Here is a 23753-nt window from a genome sequence, read left to right on the forward strand (position 1 = left end):
TCTTATTTCTTTCAAAAAATTTCTAGTGTCAACATAGAACAACAGGAGTGTTGTGTTTAATCTTGGAATTTTTCGGGGTTCGTTTGGCCTTTTTATACAGTAACTGGGTTTTCTAGGCATTTTATGTGCATAATTCAAATTTGAACTACAAGCACATGCTCCAATGCACTAAAGTTGGTTGAAAAATCACATGTGTGTCCTTGGGTGAATTTCTAGGTCCCATGCAAGAGATGGGACTGAAATTCAAACACCAGGGAAACTGTTGATTGCTGGCAAAACGTTGAGATGCCTGGTTTTTAAATTCTAGTAAATCCAAAACTCGTCTGAAATTCATGAAACTTGGCATGCTATCATGGGGCGGCATCAACATGCCGTGGTAAAAAAATTGTCCCATTTGGGGCAGGTTCGGGTATAAGTTTCTCACAAAATAGAGCTTCTCACAACAAGCATGATGGTTTCGATAGGGAACGTCCCACCTTTGGGGACGAAATGATATCCATTGCCTCTTATTGCTTTCAATTTTTTTCTCATGTCAACATAGAACAACAGGAGTGTTTTGTCAATTTTTGTGTTTTTTCGGGGTTCGTTTGGACATTTTTATGCATTAATTGAGTTTTCAATGCATTTATGTGCATAATTCAAATTTGAACTACATGCACATGCTCTAGTGCATATAAATTGGTTGAAAAATCAAATCTATGTCCTTGGGTGCATGCTTAGGTCCCATGCAAGAAATGGGAATGAATTTCAAACACCGGGGCACTTTTGATTGCCGGCAAAACATTGAGATGCCTGGTTTTTAAATTCTAGTAAATCCAAAACTCGTTCGAAATTCATGAAATTTGGCATGCTATCATGGAGCGGCATCAACATGTCGTGGTAAAAAAATTGTCCCATTTGGGGCAGGTTTGGGTACATGCTTCTCACAAACCAGAGCTTCTCACAACAAGCCTGATGGTTTTGGTAGGGAACGTACGTCCCACCTTTGGGGACGAAACGATATCCATTGCCTCTTATTGCTTTCAAAAATTTTCTCGTGTCAACATAGAACAACAGGAATGTTGTGTCAATTTTTGGGATTTTTCAGGGTTCGTTTGGACATTTTTATGCATTAATTGAGTTTTCAATGCATTTATGTGCATAATTCAAATTTGAACTGCGTACATGCACATGCTCCAGTGCATATAAATTGGTTGAAAAATCAAATCTGTGTCCTTGGGTGCATGCTTAGGTCCCATGCAAGAAATGGGAATGAATTTTTCGGGGTTCGTTCGGCCTTTTTTATATATTAACTGGGTTTTCTAGGCATTTTATGTGCATAATTCAAATTTGAACTACAAGCACATGCTCCAATGCACCAAAGTTGGTTGAAAAATATCATGTGTGTCCTCGGGTGCATGCTTAGGTCCCATGCAAGAGACGGGAATGAATTTCAAACACCAGGGCACTGTTGATTGCCGGCAAAACATTGAGATGCCTGGTTTTTAAATCCTAGTAAATCCAAAACTCGTCTGAAATTCATGAAACTTGGCATGCTATCATGGAGCGGCATCAACATGCCGTGGTGAAAATTTTGTCCCATTTGGGGCAGGTTTGGGTATAAGCTTCTCAGAAACCAGAGCTTCTCACAACAAGCATGATGGTTTCGATATGGAACGTACCACCTTTGGGGATGGGACGATATCCGTTGCCTCTTATTACTTTCAAAATTTTTCTAGTGTCAACATAAAACAACGGGAGTGTTGTGTTTAATCTTGGAATTTTTCGGGGTTCGTTTGGCCTTTTTTATACATTAACTGGGTTTTCTAGGCATTTTATGTGCATAATTAAATTTGAACTACAAGCACATGCTCCAATGCACTAAAGTTGGTTGAAAAATCACATGTGTGTCCTTGGGTGAATTTCTAGGTCCCATGCAAGAGATGGGAATGAAATTCAAACACCAGGGCACTGTTGATTGCCGGCAAAATGTTGAGATGCTTGGTTTTTAAATTCTAGTAAATCCAAAACTCGTATGAAATTCATGAAACTTGGCATGCTATAATGGAGCGGCATCAACATGCCGTGGTAAAAAATTTGTCCCATTTGGGGCAGGTTCGGGTATAAGCTTCTCACAAACCAGAGCTTCTCACAACAAGCATGATGGTTTCGATAGGGAACGTCCCACCTTTGGGGACGAAACGATATCCATTGCCTCTTATTGCTTTCAAAAAATTTCTAGTATCAACATAGAACAACAGGAGTGTTGTGTCAATTTTTGTGATTTTTCGGGGTTCGTCTCGACATTTTTATGCATTAACTGTGTGTTCTAGGCATTTTATGTGCATAATTCAAATTTGAACTACAAGCACATGCTCCAATGCACTAAAGTTGGTTGAAAACTCTAATCTGTGTCCTTGGGTGAATTTCTAGGTCCCATGCAAGAGATGGGAATGAAATTCAAACACCAGGGCACTGTTGATTGCTGGCAAAATGTTGAGATGCCTGGTTTTTAAATTCTAGTAAATCCAAAACTCGTCTGAAATTCATGAAACTTGGCATGCTATCATGGAGCGGCATCAACATGCCGTGGTAAAAAAAATTCCCATTTGGGGCAGGTTCGGGTATATGATTCTCACAAATCAGAGCTTCTCACAACAAGCATGATGGTTTCGGTAGGGAACGTCCCACCTTTGGGGACGAAACGATATCCATTGCCTCTTATTGCTTTCAAAAATTTTCTCGTGTCAACATAGAACAACTGGAGTGTTGTGTCAAGTTTTGGTATTTTTTGGGGTTCGTTTGGACATTTTTACGCATTAACTGAGTTTTCAATGCATTTATGTGCATAATTCAAATTTGAACTACAGGCACATGCTCCAGTGCATATAAATTGGTTGAAAAATCAAATCTGTGTCCTTGGGTGCATGCTTAGGTCCCATGCAAGAATTGGGAATTAATTTCAAACACCAGGGCACCGTTGATTGCCGGCAAAACATTGAGATGCCTGGTTTTTAAATTCTAGTAAATCCAAAACTCGTCTGAAATTCATGAAACTTGGCATGCTATCATGGAATGGCACCCGACATGCTGTGGCATTTTTTGTGTCCATTTTGAGAGAAGGCGCACTCGAATAATGACAGCGAACAAAGGCATTTTGAAAAAATAACTGCCACTTTAATATCTCAAACATTTGTATAATTCAAACCGTGTGTGTTCTGTTAACCATTCACGTGACGCCACGTGTCTTAGTTTTAATGGCTGTAGGAGGTGTCGTGCGGGCAGCTGCTTGACCTTGACTGAAAGGGAGGCGTGCGAGCGCAGTCCGGTGTGCAGGCTGACCGAGAGGCGTGCAAGCCGTCCTCCAATGCGCAGGCTCACCGGGAAGCGTGTGAGCTGTATGCTGCGCAGGCTCACTGGGAAGCGAGCCCTTTGACTTCCATGGCCGCCCGCCTTCCTCTCCATTAATGGCGCCCGAGCCGCTGTTTAATACAGGCGACTTTACTGTTCGCCTCCCATTCCCCTCCCACCCGCAGACCTCCACCAACGCCATGGCGCAGAATGATCATCTGCCACTAGTCTTCAAGTTTGGTGAAGTCGACTCCGAGCCGGAGGAGATAGAAAATAAGGAGGAATGGGGCCTCATGGACATGGCCCAGAACGAGCTGGCCGCGGCGGTTGCTGCCCCCGCTCCCGTCCCAGCTCCCATCCCCGCGCCCGCGCCAGCGACCATCCCCGTAGCATTGACGGGCTGGTCGCCGAGCACTATCGCGAAGCTGGAAGCCGCGGGCGTCAACGAGGTCTCCGCAGACCCGCGCGAGCTGGTGTACATGCCAGCGCCAGAGCATGTGCTCGTGCCCATGCGCGCCCCTCCACCCACCGTGGCGCCGGCCCCCGTGCGTTTGGCTGCACCCGCCGCGCCCATGCCCCTACCCGTGCGCGCCCCTCCACCCATCGCGGCGCCGGTCCCCGTGCGTTTGGCTGCACCCGCCGCGCCCGTGCTCATGCTCGTGCGCGCCCCCCCTCAGCGGCATGGGACGCTGTCGTCGACCGCTACCTCTCAGCGGTGCCAGTTGCCTTCCTCCCGCGCCCCGCCCGTCGATTGCACGACGACATGATGTTTGATTTACAAGTGAAGAACATTTTGTGCTGCCTTGAAGACTTCAACAACGGGTCCCGGAGGACGACAATGACAACGACGGCGCGGCACGCCGCCTCCACCACCGCCGGAAATAGTTTTTTTGGGGTTTAATACTGTATCTCGAATTCTTGATCATATGAATATAAATTCGCAGTGTGACTGAATGAAAGATATGGTTTGAATGAACTTGCGTTTCTCTCTCTTAATGTACAGACTTATCAAACGACTTTCTTTTGAAAAAACATCAATGGTTTAAGTATAAAACACTCATCGCAAACATTTTAGTTAGAACACCTGTATGCAAATCGATAGCTTCCCCAGGAAGCCAAGGGAAAATGTGCTGAGCAGGATTTCTGCATCCCTTCAACGCAAACGGTTGTTTTACATGACCCGTGTGCAACCACGTACAAACAATTGGGTAAGATTTGCATATCTATCATTTTGGGTATGTTGCCATTTGTCAAACTGGAAAGATTGACATTTGTTTATCTAGTAACATTGCCATTTGTCAACCTTGTAACACTGCGATTTTCAAAATATGCAGCTAAAAATCACTAGCACTATCTAATTTTTGCAACTAAAATCACTAGCATTGTTCATATGGACACCACTAGCAGGCGTGAGTTGATGGACGCATATGCAAATGTACCATTGATTACATACAACAAGTCATCAACCCACAACGACTATGAGGATACACGTTGGATTATAGATCATTTCCAACAAAACATTCTAGTAAAGTTTTTCTCACACAACAAATAACAAAGCGATGAAATGAACTTCAGCTCAACCACTCGTCGGCATTGGAAACGCTTGCTTTGAACCAGAAGTGATTCTCTGGGAAGGGCCAGCTACTGTCAATCTCGAGACCAATGCAGGACTGATCATCCAGGCTGAAGCGGCCTATGTCAGGACCCATATTGGGACGATAGGGAAGCATAGCAAAGTCCGAGGTATAGATACAATTGCTTCTCATAAATGATAGTAATGTTGTCTCAACAGCAGCTGGATCGCCTTCCACCATCATTGGATAGTTTTGCCCAAGGAAGACCGAGTTTCCTCCAAGACTTTCAATACTGAACCAGGGAGAAGGTGTTGGCGCTAGTACACTAGTATCCATCCTGAATACCATGCAACGGATGTTGGAATAGGTCCGGAGAGTGCGACCATGCGAGACAACACCTGCTTCTTAGTAACATCAGCAGTGCCCTGTATACAGACAAGAAGAGGTGATCCATCGGAATAAGTTGCCAGGCGCCACTGAGTATATGGGTCCTGCTCGTCCTCATGCTCGTGATCATCAGCATCGTCATCTCCCCCTTGGTTATAAAAATTTTCAAGTCTAGGTGGTGGAATGTTCACAGGACCTTGGAAACACAAGAAGGTTAATTAGTAAAGGGAAACTAGCTAACCCGCATGCATGTGGATGAAACAATTATAATTACGGTGGAAGACAAGTGTACCGAACGCATCAGGATTCCATGCAAAAATAGTGCCACGAGTGGTGGCAGCAAACACAAGACCCTCGTATTGAATTGCATCACAGTACTCATCCGTGTACATAAATTGATTTTTGAGCAATATCCATCGAGGACGGCAACAAGCTTGTCAAAGATAGCAACAACTTCATAGTTTGTGTAATCCCAAGAGCGGTTGGGAACTCGACAAATTGCTATCTTCTGTAGACGACAGTCACCATGATCGTATTTGAACTCACGTAGACGGTGTACTCAACCTCTGGGCAGTCGTCTGAGATTTTTGGAAGTGGAACCCGGTGACGAGTGTACGCATTCACAAGTTCCCACTCGCAGTTGTACCCAATATAAACAACCCAATCTCCATTTGCGCCTGCCCAAGCCTTGCCCTCAAGCGATGGCATCTGAACATCATATGTATCATTATCAAGCGGCATCAACTTGCACAAGGCAAGGCTTCCCTCGTCCCCGCGCCAGTCAGCAGGGTCACGGCAAAGAAGATAGGGGAGATCAAACCGCTCCTGGACCCTTGGGTTCCTTGTAATGATGTTATTAGTTGAGTCGAGAATGGTCTTGAACGAACCTGCCATGCTAGCCGAGGTGATGACGTCGCACCAATCAATGAGTTCCTCCACCACGTCATCTTTCAGATCGGGGCAAGAATAACGGGGTCGTTTCCGGCCTGTTCCCTCCATGGAGAAGATGATCGAACAATGGCAGAAGGAAGGGTGAAGGCAAATGGAGGGAGGAAGAGTGCGTGATAGCAGTTCCAAATCGAGACGGAAAGGCGAAGAGGCGATGGACGGTTGCCGCGGTACACGAAGAGGCGCCTGGGGAGCGAACGGTTGCCACTGAGGTCACACACTGACGACAAGGGCCGAGTGAACCACATGCGTATATCGCACACAACTTGATATGGCTGACCATTTCTTTTGTGTTGCCTAATCACAAACAGTTCATCCGAGTGAACCGTATGCTGTATATCGCACACACCTTCATCTGCCTGCCCATTTCTTTTGTGTTGCCTAATCACAAACAGTTCATCCGAGTGAACCGTATGTTGTGTATCGCACACGCCTTCATCTAGCTGCCCGTTTCTTTTGTTCCTCCTCATCTCAAACAGTTAATTGAGCTGAACCGTTTGCCCTTCATCGCACACGCAACTAAAATCTGAACCGTGTTTGATGCATCCGTCATCGCAAACGTTTTATACATTTTTGGCGGTTTTCATACACCACCATTTGTGATTATTGCATCGCACATAGTTTCTCGAAGGGTCTCTGATCGTAGTGTCACGTTAGCAACATCCTGCAGTAGTGGTTGCGCGGTACTAGAGAGGCTAGCAATGGTGGAAAGGTGAGAGTGCGTATAATCCATGGACTCAACATTAGTCATAAAGAAGTCATATACTTATTGCAAAAATCTATTACTTATCGAAACGAAGTACTACGCGTATGCTCCTAGGGGGATAGATTGGTAGGAAAAGACCATCGCTCATCCCCGACCGCCACTCATAAGGAAGACAATCAATAAATAAATCATGCTCCGACTTCATCACATAACGGTTCACCATACGTGCATATGCTACGGGAATCACAAACTTTAACACAAGTATTTCTCAAATTCACAATTACTTACTAGCATGACTCTAATATCACCATCTTAATATCTCAAAACAATCATAAAGAATCAAACTTCTCTTAGTATTCTATGCACTTTATATGAAAGTTTTTATTATACCCCTTTTGGATGCCTATCATATTAGGAAAAAATTTATAACCAAAGCAAATTACCATGCTATTTAGACACTAAACAAATATAAGTGTAGCATGAGAGTTCATAAATTTCTATAAAATAAAACCACCGCCGTGCTCTAAAAAGATATAAGTGAAGCACTAGGGCAAAACTGCCTAGCTCAAAAGATATAAGTGAATGATGTCGCTTGAAGCTACGTCGGTATTTCCCCAAAGAGGAAGGGAAGATGCAGCACAGTGGCGGTAGGTATTTCCCTCACATGTGAAACCAAGGTTATCTAACCAGTAGGAGAACTAAGCAACACAACGTAAACAACACCTGCACACAAATAACAACTTCTCGCAACCCGACATGTAAAAGGGGTTGTCAATCCCTTTCGGGTAGTGGCGCCCCAAATGGGAAAACAGACGTGAGATAAAATTGTAGTAGCTTGATAGATCGAACGCCAAATAGAATAAACAAGAATAAATTGCAGCAAGGTATTTTTGTATTTTTGGTTTAATAGATCTGAAAATAAATGCAAAGGAAAAGTAGATCGCAAAGGCAAATATATGAGAAAGAGACTCGGGGGCCGTAGGTTTCACTAGTGGCTTCTCTCGAGAAAAATACCAAACGGTGGGTAAACAAATTACTGTTGGGCAATTGATAGAACTTCAAATACTCATGACGATATCCAGGTAATGATCATTATATAGCTATCACGTCCAAGATTAGTAGACCGACTCCTGTCTACATCCACTACTATTACTCCACACATCGACCGCTATCCAGCATGCATCTAGTGTATTAAGTTCATGGAGAAACGGAGTAATGCAATAAGAACGATGACATGATGTAGACAAGATCTATCTATGTAGAGATAGACCCCATCGTTTTATCCTTAGTAGCAATGATACATACGTGTCGGTTCCCCTTCTGTCATTGGGATCAAGCACCGTAAGATTGAACCCACTACAAAGCACCTCTTCCCATTGCAAGATAAATAGATCATGTTGGACAAACAAAACCCAAATATCGGAGAAGAAATATGAGGCTATAAGCAATCATGCATAAAAGAGATCAAAGAAACTGAAATACTTTCATGGATAAAAAGATAGATCTGATCATAAACTCAAAATTCATCGATCCCAACAAACACACCACAAAAAGAGTATCATCATATGGATCTCCAAGAGACCATTGTATTGAGAATTCAGCGAGAGAGAGAAATCCATCTAGCTACTAACTACGGACCCGAAGGTCTACAAAGAACTACTCATGCATCATCAGAGAGGCACCAATGGAGGTGGTGAACCCCATCCGAGATGGTGTCTAGATTGGATCTAGTGGTTCTGGACTCTGCGGCGGCTGGATCAATGTTTCGTCCACTCCCCTAGGGTTTTTGGAATATTGGGATTTATAGAGCAAAGAGGCGGTCCGGGGGGCACCCGAGGTGGGCACAACCCACCAGGGCGCGCCTAGGCCTCCTGGCGCGCCCTGGTGGGTTGTGCTCTCCTCGGAGCACCCCCCAGGCGCAGCCAGGGCCCATTATGTTCCTTCTGGTCCAAAAAAATCTCCATAAAGTTTCGTTGCGTTTGGACTCCGTTTGATATTGATTTCCTGCGATGTAAAAAACATGCAGAAAACAGCAACTGGCACTTGGCACTATGTCAATAGGTTAGTACCAAAAAATGATATAAAATGATTATAAAACATCCAAGATTGATAATATAACAGCATGGAACAATAAAAAATTATAGATACGTTGGAGACGTATCAACATCCGCAAGCTTAACTCCTACTCGTCCTCGAGTAGGTAAATGATAAAAATAGAATTTTTGATGTGGAATGCTGCCTATCATGTCATGTCATATTTCTTTCTTTGTAGCATGGACATTTGGACTTTTATATTATTCAAAGCAATAGTCTAGTTTTGACATGACAATTTAAATACTCAAGCACATCAACAAGCAACCATGTATTTCAAAATATCAATGCTAAAATAAGTTATCCCTAGCCCATCATGCTCAACCATTGATCCATTCATGAAACACACTCGCATATTAGCTACACCCAATACTCAAGTACGATTATATTGCCTCCTAGTTGGTACTTTTATAAGAGAAGATGGAGACTCAAATTCAAAAATAAAAATTGCATAAAGTAAAAGAAGGGCCCTTCACAGAGGGAAGTAGGGATTTGTAGAGGTGCCAGAGCTCAAAGCAAAAATTGAGAGATAAAAACATTTTGGGAGGTGTATCCTTCCCACCAACGAAAACGACTTAGAGTTCCCAACACTTTCCATGCTAGATATATCATAGACGGTTCGCAAACAGAAAATAAAGTTTATTCCTTTTTCCACCATACTTTCACTTTCCATGGCTAACCGTATCCACGGGTGCCTTCCATACCAACACTTTCCAAGGAATTTATTGAAGGAAATATGCCCTAGAGGCAATAATAAAGTTGTTATTTATATTTCCTTATATCATGATAAATGTTTATTATTCATGCTAGAATTGTATTAACCGGAAACTTAGTACATGTGTGAATACATAGACAAAACATAGTGTCCCTAGTATGCCTCTACTTGACTAGCTCGTTAATAAAAGATGGTTATGTTTATTGACCATAGACATGTGTTGTCATTTGATGAACGGGATCACATCATTAGAGAATGATGTGATGGACAAGATGTCGGGTGGTAGGTGCGACATATGCCAACGGGTGGCTTATCATGGTGGGTGCCAGTAAGACGTCGCCGGTGCCTGGAAACGGGATGAGGCGAAGACATGCACGCCGGCGAATCTTACCCAGGATCGGGGCTCTCCGTGGAGATAACACCCCTAGTCCTGCTCTGCGGGGTCTCCGCATGTTCACTAGATCAGAAAGAGTAGCTACAATTGCTCCTAGAGCTGTGGGGTTCAAGGGAGAAGAAGAGCAAGGCTAGCTCTCACTTCCCTCTCTCTATGGTGTGTGTGTAACTCTAAGAAACCAACCCTTTGCATGGGTGCCCCTGGGGGTTTATATAGGCCTACCCCCCGGGGGTACAATTGTAATCCGGCTGGGCGCGGGTCCCAGTCATCAGTGTCTGCGCTCGCCGGCTTCTCCGCCGGCCGTTGGGGCCCGCCGACTGGTGGGTCCCGCCGGCTGCCGGCCTATTGGTCGACAGTCCGGCCCCACTGCCTAGGGGTCTTGTCGGCGGCTGCTTACTGTAGCCTCGTCCCTGATGACGAGGGCTTCGTCGAGGTAAGCGTGGCTACAGTGTGCCGCCTCGAGGGCTCTCACTGTAGCCTTACCTCATCTTGTCTCCTTAATGTGGCACATGCTTCGAGGGAAGGGGTAGCCGGCTTCTGGGGGCCGGCTACGCCCTTGGCCGACTGGGGGAGGCCGGGCCACCTTCGCGCCTCTCTCTGGCTAAAGGGGCCCGCCGCCCGAGGGCCGTACTGACGTCTGTCGTGGGTGACGTTGAGGCCAGCATGGCTACAGTGCCGAGCCGGACGGGAGATGGCCGTCCCGTACGGCGTCCTGTGGCCATGCCTGCCTCGGGCTTCGGGGGTAGTGGGCCGCACTGTGGCCACACCCCGTCTTGTCACCGTTATGTGGGTGTAGTTTTGGTGGGTGCGGTCTTGGCCGGCTTCTTGGAGTCGGCGCTCTTCGTGGCCGGCTCTGGGGAGTCGGCGCTCTTCATGGCCGGCTTTGGGGAGTCGGCATCCTCTATGGCCGGCTTCCTGGAGTCGGTCATCCCGTGGTTATCTTGGGGGGAGGTTGCTGAGGCTGGGTCGCCTTCTGAGAGTCGGTTTCAGAGGTAGCCGACCGGGGAAGGCGGCCCAATGCTTGAATGCTTGAGGGCTCAAATGGCCTGATAATTTTTGAAGAGCCAGGGGCAGTCGGTTAGGCTACCCGTGGCCATTTACTCCGACAGTAGTCCCCGAAGCTAATTGGGCTTCGAGGTTGGGTAGGAGTTGAGAAGCTCGATCAGCTTCCTATCTTGACAAGCCGACAGCTGGGAGCCGGCTTTGGTTGGGCGCGCCGTCTCGGCCAAAAAATTTGGAGTCGGAGGGCGGGAGCTCGCCAGCGCGTGCACCGGGCCGCGGGCCGGCCACTTGCCGCCTGCGAATCACGTGGCCTCTCTTGGCTAAAAAGCCTGCCAGCCCACGCGCGCGACGGGACGTTGCCGCAGGGCAGGGGCCCGCCACGCCCACGCCCGGGCCCAGGCGTGGATTCTCTGCGGCCCGAAACCGCCCGCACGTCTTCCTGCGGCGGTTTCGGCACGCTTTTAGGGCGTAATAATCGCGAGGCGTGGGTGCAGTTAATCCCACGTCTCACCCCACGCCCTGCCTTCCCGGCTTCACCTTGCGAAGCTATAAGTAGGGGGAGGGGGAGAGCGGCAGGCTCTCGCACGCTCCTCCTCTCTCCACCATCTTCTTCCTCCTGCCGTTTCTTGCAACAGCGCCTCGCCGCCGCACCGTTCCACCACTTGCTCCTCCGCCGCCGCGCCCCACGCCACGATGCAGTACGGCGGGGATTGGGACGGCTCCAACGTCCACGAGGATGACGTCGAATTCCTCCGCAAGACGCGGCGGCTGCCCGGCGCGGACAAGGTGGAGGTCCGTCTCGCGCCGACGAAGGAGATTACGCCGGAGCCGCGGGAGGGCGAGCGGGTAGTCTTCCGCTCGCATTTCTTGCGCGGCATCGGCCTGCCTGTGAGCGCCTTCTTCCGCTCTTGGCTCGAGTTCTACCAACTCCAGCCGCACCACCTCCCCCCGAACACGGTGGTGCTGCTGTCCGCCTTCGTCACCTTGTGCGAAGGCTACCTCGGCGTCCTCCCTACCCTCGAGCTCTGGGTGGAGTTCTTCAAGTCCAAGCTGGGCACGCGCATGCAAGGCGTGCCGGCTCAGAGTGGCGCCTTCAGCGCGATGCGGAGGGTGGCTGCCGACAACCCCTTCCCCGTCATCACGCTGATCCAGTCGGTGAAGCTATGGCAAAAGGCATACTTCTACGTGAGGAACGTCGCCCCGCAGGGCGACTACGTCAATCTACCGGCTTACATAGCCGGCCCACCGGCGGGCAGGCGGCCCCAGTGGTCATACCGGGCCGTGACGCTGACGCCGGCTGGAACCGCAGCCGTCGCCTGAGTGCGAGCGATGATCCAGTCGGAGGGCTTGTCGGGGCCCGACCTGCTGGCCGCCTTCGTCACGCGCCGGGTACTCCCGCTCCAGAGCCGCCCTCATGTGATCTGTCAGATGAGCGGCCAGCTCGATCCGAGCCAAATGTGTACCAAAGACATGCCGCACGACGAGGTGGCCTATATGGTGAACTACCTTGCGAACTGCAAACTCTCCGCAGAGTGGCAGTTCGGCAAGGAGCCATATTGCCGAGCCAATCCACCGCCCACGGTATGTTCTCCTTGTCTCTTCTTCTTCTCTCAGTTTTGTCGCCGAGTTCCTTTTGGCCGACTCTGACTAGTCGGCTTGTTTTCGACAGAGCCCTCTTCTTCGGCCTGCAGGCGGGTCGGATGCGGAGCGCCGATTCGTCCCCGACCAGACGGAGCATGATCTGGAGGACCCCGACTTGGGGGCGGCTGCTATGGACGACAACACCGATCCGGGTGGTGGCCAAGCCGGCGGCGAAGCAGGCGGCTCCGGGCATGGAGTCAGCTTCGATGACTAGCCGGATGACGACGAGGCTGAAGTCGTCCCACGCCGTCAGCCGGCGTCTGGCCACGGCGCGGGTTCCTCTGCTGCGCCGCCTGCTCGGGGCGGCGGGCAAAAGCGTCGTGCCGCGCAAGGTTTGTTCGGCAGTCGGACGAAGAAGCCCAGGGGCGGGGCGGCGGCGACCAGGCGGGAGGAGGCGGCCGCGAAGGCGGCTCGCGTCCGCAAGGCGGTGAAGCAACTGTAGACGGTGTCGGCGTAAGTTCAAACTCCTTCGTGTACTCTTTTTTCTTTTCTCTGGTGGCTCCTGAATCCTTGTCTTTTTCTCCAAACAATCAGAGCTCCATTGTCGCTCGAGCGGGCGGCTGCCGCCTCCGTCGTTGAGTCGCCGAGGGGATCTGGGAGCACCACTCGCCGCGTGGACCCCCGTGCCAATCTTCTGGCGGCGACAGAGTGGAACGCGCGGGTGGAGCGGGAGGCGGAGGCGGCGAAGGCGGCCGCCGCCAAGGCGGCGCAGGAGGAGGAGGCGGCGAAGGCGCGCGCTGACGCCGTAGCCAAGGCCCAAGCAGAGGCTGCAGCTGCGGCGATGGTGGAGGGGGCCTTGTTGGTCACCCCACTGCGCGTCGCAGCGCCTGGGGCCCCGGAGCCCCCGCCAGAAGAAGCCGGCGGTGACCAGCCGGGGCTGGAGAGGGATGACGACGTCGTCATCCTGGAGAGGGCGCCGGTGCCGACCCCGACGACTAGGGCGGCTCAAGGCAGCCGGCCTGATCTGCCGCCTGCGTAGTCGGTGGGGGGCGAGCCGGCCGCGAGGACTGAGCTGGCGGTCCGGACGCCGCCGAGCCGGCGCGCGGGGAAGGCTGCGTCAGAGCCACAGAAGGCTGCGTCGGAGCCGCAGCCGGCCGCGGGCTCCAGCTCGTCGGCCCAGGATGTGGAGGTGGCCAGCGCCACCTCGGGGTGGACGACGGGCGGAGGGACGGCCGTGATGAACGTGGCCGCGCAGGACGTCTGGACCCGGCTCCAGGCCCAGGCTACGGCGCTGAGGCGATACACCGACGAATTCCTTGCGACGCGGGCGGCCATCCGGGTTAGTCTTCTTATCTTGCTTCTTCTTGATCTTGGTTTCTTCCGTGGGGGCGCGTCAGCGCCCACTTGGTGTAGTCCCCGAGTTCCGAGTCAGCTGCTGAGCAGGCGGCTTGGAACTTCTTAGTGGATTTGGCTTTGCTATTCTTGTTCTTACTTCGATCTTCTGCCTGTCTTGCAGGACTACCACAATCTTCGCGCGGCTGCCTTCAACTCCCAGGCTCGGGAGCTGACCCAGAAGACCGCCGACCTAACTGAGAGCCGGGGTAAGTGCTTTGTTCTTTATCTCACGTGGGGGCGCATCAGCGCACCCACTGGGTGTAGTCCCCGAGATTCGGGCCGACTGCTGAGCAGTCGGGTCGGATCTTCTTTGACGACTTCCTCTTATTGTTTCTTCTTTTTCTGCCGTCCCTGCAGCGGCCAACGCCAGTCGGAGGGCACAGCTAGGAGGGTCTCAGACTGCCCTTCGTGCCAAGGAGGCCGAGTTTGCCGCCTTGGTGCAGGAACGTGACCGCCTGGCCAAGAGGTTGGCCGACCAGGAGGAGGGCCACAAGGCGGCTCTGAAGGCGGTGCAGGACCGCGAAGCCGCCCTCCAGGCCGAGTACGAGATAGAAGCGGCTGGCTGGGCTGAAGCAAAGCAGACTCTGATCAATGGTTATGGCCAGATCGAAGATCTGGTTGACGGTAAGCCGCCTACTTCTTCGTCCTTTCTTGCTTCTACCGCGTTTGGCTCATTTTCTGACTTGGTGTTTTCTCTTCTTTCTCTTTCTTTCTTGCGTAGAGTACTTCCCTGGCTACTCTACCGCCGCCAACCAGATCATCGAGGCCCGCCGCCAAGCACGAAGGTAGGCTGGCGTCGAGATTGCACCAAACGCTGGCTGTTCGCTGGAGGAGCAGCTCTTGGCGATCCAGGCCCGTCTCCAGCCGGCTCACCGACTGCTCCGCCGGCTTCAGCGTGCCGGGGCGCAAGTATTGGCCGCCCTCTGGCCCGGCGAAGTGGTTCCTCACACCCCCAGTCGGACTGCCGACTGGCTGGAGGTGGCAGTCGGCCGCTTTGAAGCCTGGAAGGCTTCGGCGGCTCGGCCCGGCGCCAGGCGGGCGCTGGAGTTCGTCAAGGCCTGGTATCCCGGCCTGAGTCTGGACCAGCTGGCTACCTGGCGGCAGCAGGCCGACACGGAGCTGGAGCCAGTGCGGCTGGCTATCATCCGGCGGGCTTCGGCGATCGCCGACTACACCGACACCAGCGCCTTCGCCCCTGAGGTAGATGACAACGGTGTCGCCTAACCGGAGGAGTGGTTCGGGCTGAACCCGGTAGATGGTGAAGACTCGACGGAGGAGATCGACTCCAGCGACGAGGGCGAGGAGGAGGAGGAGGAGGGTGAAGACGCCGGGCCGGATGGTGGAGCGGCCGACCAGCCTCAGCCTGACCGCGCCTCCAGCACCACGTTACGCGCGGGTGCGTCGCATGCCACCGGTGGTGACCAAGCCGAGACCCGCCAGCCGGCCACTCCTTCAGTCGGCGACGCCATCTCCACCGACCAGCCTGGCTCCCGCACCGCGCCTTAGTCTAGTCTGCTATCTTTTGTTTTCCCGTCTTGTCACTTTTGGAACAATATTCTGTTAAGTCTGCACAATTCCACCCACTGGGGGTGTATTCGAACTATGTCGATTGCCGACCTGTTGGGGGCTTTATATGTATATATGACTTATGCATGTGTTTGGCTTTTCCTCGTTCTTTGCTTTTCATCCTTCTGCTGTTTCCTTTGCCGCCCTCCCTTGGTTGCCGCCTCCCCAGTCAGACAGTTGCTCTGCAATCTGTGGCTGGAGGAGTGCTTGGCCAATTGGGAGGGCAAGTACTCTAGCTTTGTTGGATTAGAGCTAAGTGTTTAGGAAGCCGGCCAGCCGGCTGTTCTGACAGCCGGCAAGCGTGCTTGGAGGCCGTCTTTTTGCTATATAAGTTCGTTAGTCCTTAGCCTTTTTTCGTGTGGGCATCCTTTCTGCCTTGGCTCTTGCTAGTCGGACAGTCGATTCTTCGAGCTGCGACTTTCAACAAGAGAGGAATCGGGAGCCGGCACACTACTTGTCTGACTTCAGGTAGAACTTTTAATATAGCTCAAGGCGGCCAGTCCCCAGGCCGACTAGTCGAACCCGGTGCCAGACAAGAAATCAAATGTAATAATACATTCATGGATATGACACTCGTCATTCATAAATAAATAAAGGCAGTCCCCGAGTGCTCCTCGGGGAGCCTGTTGTTTCATACTTAATACAAAAGGGTAGCATGATACATACTGCTTTCAACTGTAAAATCTTCTCAGGAGGTTCGCGTTCCATGGTCGCTCCGACTCCTTGCCGGAGTCATCTCTCTTGCGTGCTCTTGGTTTTTGCGCGTCGATCAAGTAGTAGGAGTCGTTGCCTAGTACCTTGCTGATGACGAAGGGGCCTTCCCAAGGGGCCGAGAGCTTGTGCTGGTCGGCTGTTCGCTGGATCAGCCGAAGCACAAGGTCGCCCTCTTGGAAGGATCTTGGCTTGACCTTGCGGTTGTGGTAGCGGCGCAATCCTTGCTGGTAGATGGCGGACCGGCTGAGCGCTAACAGCCGACCTTCTTCTAGTAGGTCGACGTCGTCTTCTCTTGCTTCCTTGTCCTCCGCCTCCGTGTACGTGGTGACCCGAGGCGAGTCGAACTCGATGTCGGTTGGGATGACAGCCTCGGCACCATATACAAGGAAGAACGGAGTGAAGCCGGTTGACTTGTTGGGGGTAGTACGCAGACTCCAGAGGACAGCCGGCAGCTCATCAAGCCAGCAGCCGGCCGATCGCTCCAGTGGCACAACTAGTCGGGGCTTGATGCCGGAGAGGATGAGTCCATTTTCTCGCTCGACCTGGCCGTTTGACTGCGGGTGGGCAACGGACGCTAAGTCCAGTAGGATGCCCTGCGTCGCGCAGAAACGTGCCAGTGCTCCTTCGACAAAGTTTGTGCCGTTGTCGGTGATGATGCTGTGCGGTACGCCGTACCGAGTAGTGATGTCGGTGATGAATGTTACGGCAGTCGGCCTGTTCAGCTTCTTGATTGGCTTTGCTTCGATCCACTTTGTGAACTTGTCCACGGCGACAAGTAGATGTGTCAAGCCGCCGCGGGCTGTCTTGAAAAGGCCCACCATGTCCAGTCCCCAGACGGCAAAGGGCCAGGTGAGGGGAATGGTCTTGAGTGCAGAAGCCGGCAGGTGTTGCTTGGAACTAAAGACTTGGCATCCTCTGCAGCTCTTGACTATCTCTTTGGCATCTTCCAAGGCAGTCGGCCAAAAGAAACCATGGCGGAAAGCCTTGGCCACAAGTGATCTTGAGGCTGCGTGGTGGCCGCGTTCGCCTTGATGGATATCCTTGAGGATTGCCACTCCTTTTTCTGGCTCGACACAGCGCTGGAAGACTCCAGTGACGCTGCGCTTAACAAGCTCTCTGTTGATTATTGCATATGCTCCGGCTCGTCGTTGCACTAGTCTTGCTAAGATCTCATCAGCCGGCAGCTCTCTGCTGACTAGGAACTTGAGGATGGGCTGGGCCCATGATGGAGCTGTGACTTCTTCTTCTGTTAGGACGGCCACCATGACTCGGGTGGGTGGGTCGGGAGGCGTGGAATTGGAGTCGGCCACCGCTTCTTGTGTTGCTGCAGTCCCCGGGCCGACTGCTGTAGTCCCCGGGCCGGGTGCGACTACGGCAGTCGGCGGGCCAGTTGTCGAAGTCCCCGTGCCGCCTGCGGGGTTCCTCCAATCGGATCCGGCTGCATCTGGCACAGGCGGTACGAAGATAGAGTCCGACTCTGGAGACGGCTTGATGGACGGCTTGAGGAGGCGCTGGAGGGAGACGCCAGTCGGTATGGCTTGTCGGGTGGAGCCGATCCGTGCTAGGGCATCTGCTTGGTCGTTGTCGGCCCTTGGCACCTGAAGGAACTCGCACCCTTCGAAGTACCCGCTGATCTGCTGGACGAGGAATCGATAGCTCGCCATGTTCGCGTCCTTGGCGTCCCAGTCGCCAGACGACTGCTGGACCACCAAGTCTGAGTCGCCGTAACACAGGATCCGGCGTATGCCGAGCTCTTTGGCTAGCCGGAGCCCATGTACGAGCGCCTCGTACTCGGCCACGTTGTTGGAGGCGGTGAAGTGGATCTGCAGCGTGTATCTGAGTTTGTCACCTTTGGGAGAGGTGAGGACGATGCCGGCTCCCAAGCCGGTGCGCATCTTGGACCCGTCGAAGTGCATCCGCCAATGGGTAGAGTCGGGAGCCAGCGGTAGGTACTGGGTCTCGGCCCAGTCGACGAGGAAGTCGGCCAATGCTTGGGACTTGATGGCGGTGCGGGGCTGGTAGAAGATCGTGTATGGCACCAGTGCAATGGCCCATTTAGCCACCCGGCCGGATGCATCCCGGCTGCCTATGATCTCGGCGAGCGGGGCGGTGCACACGACCGTGATGGAATGCTCTTGGAAGTAGGGCTTCAGCTTCTTGGCGGCGAAGTACACCCCATAGCACATCTTCTGGTAGTGCGGGTAGTTTTGCTTTGAGCTGGATAGTACTTCGCTTAGGTAATACACCGGCCTCTGGACTAGCTGGGCTCGGCCTTCTTCCGGGCGCTGGACCACAACAACTGTACTGACTACTCGGCTAGTCGCGGCAATGTAGAGGAGCATGGGCTCCTTCTCAGTCGGCGCTGCCAGGACAGGCGGAGTGGTCAGCATCTTCTTCAACTCATGGAAGGCTTGGTCGGCTTGGTCATTCCACTCGAAGTGAGTGGACTTCTTCATGAGTCGGTACAGGGGGAGAGCCTTCTCTCCTAGTCAGCTGATAAAGCGGTTTAGGGAGGCCAGGCACCCGGTGAACTTCTGCACATCTCGCAATTTGGTGGGAATCTCCATCCTCTCGATGGCCTTCATCTTTACAGGGTTGCACTCGATGCCGCGTTCGGAGACCAGGAAGTCTAGCAGCTGGCCGGCTGGTACTCCGAACACGCATTTCTCGGGGTTGAGCTTGATTTGGAATCGGCGCAAGTTGGCGAATGTTTCTTTCAGGTCTTCCAGCAGGGTGCCGCGCTTCTCTGTCTTCACCACAATGTCGTCTACGTAGACGTGGGCATTTCTGCCGAGTTTCTTGAGGAGGCATTTCTGCATGCAACGCTGAAAAGTGGCACCGGCGTTACTCAGGCCGAATGTCATAGTCAGGTAGCAGAAAGCTCCAAATGGTGTGATGAAGGCAGTCTTCAGGCGGTCTGCTGGGTCCAACTTGATCTGGTGGTACCCTGAGTAGGCATCCAAAAAACTCAACAGCTCGCATCCGGCTGTGGAGTCTATCACTTGGTCAATCCGTGGCAAAGCAAACGGATCCTTGGGGCAGGCCTTGTTCAGGCTGGTGTAGTCTATACACATACGCCACTTGTTATTCTTTTTCAATACCAGAACTGGGTTGGCAAGCCACTCTGGAAAAAACACTTCCATAATAAAGCCGGCGGCAAGGAGCCGGGCTATCTCTTCTCCTACGATTCTTCGCTTCTCTTCTGACAGTCGGCGGAGGGGCTGCTTGACCGGCTTCGCGTCAGCTCAGACGTGTAGTTTGTGCTCTGCGAAATCCTTCGGGACACCCGGCATGTCCTTTGGGGACCATGCAAAAATGTCTCGATTCTCACAGAGGAAGTCGACGAGCTCGCCTTCCTATTTACTGTCCAGGTTTGCCCCAATGACAGCAAACCTTTCCGGATTCTCTGGGTCCAGTGGTATCTTCTTCGTCTCTTTGGCAGGCTGGAAGGAGCCCTGCGCATCACAATCTTTGGGGTTGGGGGACAGGGCCGGCTGCTTGCCGGCCATGGCCACAACCCGCTCCAGCATCTTCTTCTCTTCTGCCACTACGAGGGACTCGGCCAGCCGGCTGCTGGCCATGGCGCATTCAATGGACTTCTTGTAGTCGCCGGCTACGGTGATGATCCCCTTCGAGCTCGGCATGTTCATCTTCAGGTAAGCGTAGTGGGGCACAGCCATGAACTTGGCCAGAGCAGGTCGGCCAAGTAAAGCATGATAGGGGCTCTCCAGATCCACTACCTCAAACCAGATCGCTTCTCGGCAAAAATGATCCTTGTCTCCGAAGGGAACATCCATCTTGATCTTGCTGATCGGGGAACAAGACAAGCCAGGGACGATGCCATGGAACACGGTCCGGCTTGGCGTAAGCTGCTTTGCCTTGATGTTCAGCTTCTCCATGGTATCGCAGTACAGTATATTGATACTGCTTCCGCCATCTATCAGGACACGGGGGAATCGGGCAGCTCGCCTCTCCGTCGCGATGGTGACATCCAAGACCAGTGCATAGGAGCCAGGGGATGGCATCACCTCTGGGTGGTCGGCCTGGCTCCAGTTGATGGGCTTCTCTGACCAGTGCATGAACTCGGGGGCGCTAGAGGTGACTGCGTTGACCTCTTGATGCTGACGGCGCCGACTGCGCTTGTATTCGGCTTGGCTGGTGAAGACGACGTAGGCGGCGTGCTCTTCAGGGAACTCGTCTTGAATGGCTCCGACTGCCGGCCGAGCCGGCGACTGCTGGGGGGCTGGAGGCGGCACCAGCCCTTCGCCCTTGGAGATTCGCGTGAGCCAGTGGCATTTTCGGGTCGTGTGGTTGGACGGCTTCGCGCCGCTGTGGAACTTGCAGGGGCGTCGAGAGTCTGCTCGTAAGAGAAAGCCGTCCGCCAAGCCGGCCTGCCACCCTTCTTCTTGGGAGCGAGCCGCTCTTCGGGCTGCTCATCCTCAACTGTGGCCACCTGCCGACTGGTGGAAGGCGGCATGGGGGCCTTGCGCTTGTGATCGTTCTGGTAGGGGCGCCGATTGGAGTCACCAGCCGGCGTCTTTGGAGCCGGAGCGAGCACCTTCCCAGAGGCGTCCACTCGGAGCTCGGTCTTCATCGAGGAGTCGGCCATGGCGTACTTGTTCGCGATGATCAGCAGTTCGTCGAGGGTAGCCGGCTCGTCGCAGAGGAGTCGGTGCTTGAGGAGGGTGCCCTCTCGGCACCCGGCGGTGAAGTACTCGATGGCCTGAACCTCGTGCACCCCCTCGGCACCCAGTTGCGGACCTCGGCCCACCGCGTGAGGTAGTCGCGGGTCGACTAGTTGGGCCCTTGGACGCATAGGGAGAGCTGGCGATGCTTGGGAGGCCGCTTGTACGTGCTGGTGAAGTTGCGGACGAAGACTTCTGTGAAGTCTAGCCAGCTGTTGATGCTGTAGGGCTTGAGGCTGTTGAGCCAGGTGCGCGCCGTGCCTTGCAGCATGAGGGGGACGTACTTCACGGCCACGCGCCGATTGCCATTGGCTATGCTGACAGCTGTGGAGTAGTCGATGAGCCAATCTTCCGGCTTCACTGAGCCATTGTACTTGGGCGTGTATCTGGGGAGCGAGAACCCTTTGGGGAAGGGCTCGTCGCGGATGCGGGGGCCAAAGCATGGCGGGCCGACATCGTCTTCTTCTTCTAACGCCAGGGATCGAGCAAGGCGGTCGATCCGGTGGCGGGCGTCGTTCTCGCCGACTCCTTCTCGGCGGCCAAGTCGGTCACCAAGAGTCGGGTGCGTGACGGGCGGCGGGGTGAGACGTCTCTCTCTTCGAGGCGGGGGAGGAGGCGGATTTCCTTGGCGCTCCACCGCTCGAGGGCGGCCTTCCGCATCGCGCTCGATGGTGATACGAGTCCGGCTGCGGCTAGCAGCCGGCTCCTTGTCTTTCCTCTGGCGGGCGCCGCTCGCAGTCGGCGAGCGGGACGTCGCGGCGTGCTCCCTGCGCGGGGGATGACTATCAGCGCGGGCGCCGGCTTCATGCCGTTCTGCAGCCGCATCGATCAGCTGCTGGATCCGCCTCGTCATGTAGGGGAGCTCGTCGGCTCCCAGCCCATTTAGCTCTTCGGCGGCTGCCTGAGCGGCTCGCAGATTCTCGAGCGGGGTGGCGTAGACGGGGCGATCTGCCCCCAGCATGCCGGCGATAGCCGCGCCGCGCTTCTGGACGAAGCCGGCTCGGCTCGGCCCGCTAGGCGGCGGCGTACCGAAGGCGGCGCGGTCAACTTCGCGCTGGTGGGCCTCGGTGAGGCATCTCATGGAGGCTATCTTCTGGCCTTCCGCGACGAGGGCGAGGCGGCGTGCCTCCAGGGTCTCGGCGTCGGCGTCGGCCGGGATGGGGACGGATAGGTCGTGCATCGCCGCTTGCAGGGCGTCGTGGGCGTTCTCGCCCGAGTTGGCGACGTGGCTGATGACCAACACTTCGGTGACAGCGCTGCTGCCACTGTCAGCTCGAGGGAGAGGATCATCGAAGACCACCACGTCAGAGGAGTAGGCGTCGAGCGATGCCGTGTCGGAGTCGACGAGCATCGGGTCGGTGGAGCCGACCGACTCCACATCTGCAGCAGGCTCGCTAGAGACGTGAAGCTGGTCGAGGAGGCTGACGAGGCGGCTCTCGGGGTAGTCCGTGCCCGCGTCGGACGCGGGCTCGTCGGAGATGCGAGTCTCGCCGAGCAAATCGGCGAGGCAGCTCGCCGTGCAGGCGTCGTCGACGCCTTGCAGCGCGTCGAGGCAAACGCCGTCGGGCGCAGCAGGCTGGCTGCACTCGCGGGGGAGGAAGAGGGTTCCCGTCCAGAACAGGTCTCCGGACGACGGTGCACCTGGCCCCACGGTGGGTTCCAAATGTCGGGTGGTAGGTGCGACATATGCCAACGGGTGGATTATCATGGTGGGTGCCAGTAAGACGTCGCCGGTGCCTGGAAACGGGATGAGGCGAAGACATGCACGCCGGCGAATCTTACCCAGGTTCGGGGCTCTCCGTGGAGATAACACCCCTAGTCCTGCTCTGCGGGGTCTCCGCATGATCACTAGATTAGAAAGAGTAGCTACAATTGCTCCTAGAGCTGTGGGGTTCAAGGGAGAAGAAGAGCAAGGCTAGCTCTCACTTCCCTCTCTCTATGGTGTGTGTGTAACTCTAAGAAACCAACCCTTTGCATGGTGCCCCGGGGGGTTTATATAGGCCTACCCCCGGGGTACAATTGTAATCCGGCTGGGCGCGGGTCCCAGTCATCAGTGTCTGCGCTCGCCGGCTTCTCCGCCGGCCGTTGGGGCCCGCCGACTGGTGGGTCCCCCGGCTGCCGGCCTCTTGGTCGACAGTCCGGCCCCACTGCCTAGGGGTCTTGTCGGCGGCTGCTTACTGTAGCCTCATCCCTGATGACGAGGGCTTCGTCGAGGTAAGCGTGGCTACAGTGTGCCGCCTCGAGGGCTCTCACTGTAGCCTTACCTCGTCTTGTCTCCTTAATGTGGCACATGCTTCGAGGGAGGGGGTAGCCGGCTTCTGGGGGCCGGCTGCGCCCTTGGCCGACTGGGGGAGGCCGGGCCACCTTCGCGCCTCTCTCTGGCTAAAGGGGCCCGCCGCCCGTGGGCCGTACTGGCGTCTGTCGTGGGTGACGTTGAGGCCAGCATGGCTACAGTGCCGAGCCGGACAGGAGATGGCCGTCCCGTACGGCGTCCTGTGGCCATGCCTGCCTCGGGCTTCGAGGGTAGTGGGCCGCACTGTGGCCACACCCCGTCTTGTCACCGTTATGTGGGTGTAGTTTTGGTGGGTGCGGTCTTGGCCGGCTTCTTGGAGTCGGCGCTCTTCGTGGCCGGCTCTGGGGAGTCGGCGCTCTTCATGGCCGGCTT

This window comes from Triticum aestivum, chromosome 5D (assembly GCF_018294505.1).
Source record: "Triticum aestivum cultivar Chinese Spring chromosome 5D, IWGSC CS RefSeq v2.1, whole genome shotgun sequence".
NCBI classification, from domain to species: domain Eukaryota; kingdom Viridiplantae; phylum Streptophyta; class Magnoliopsida; order Poales; family Poaceae; genus Triticum; species Triticum aestivum.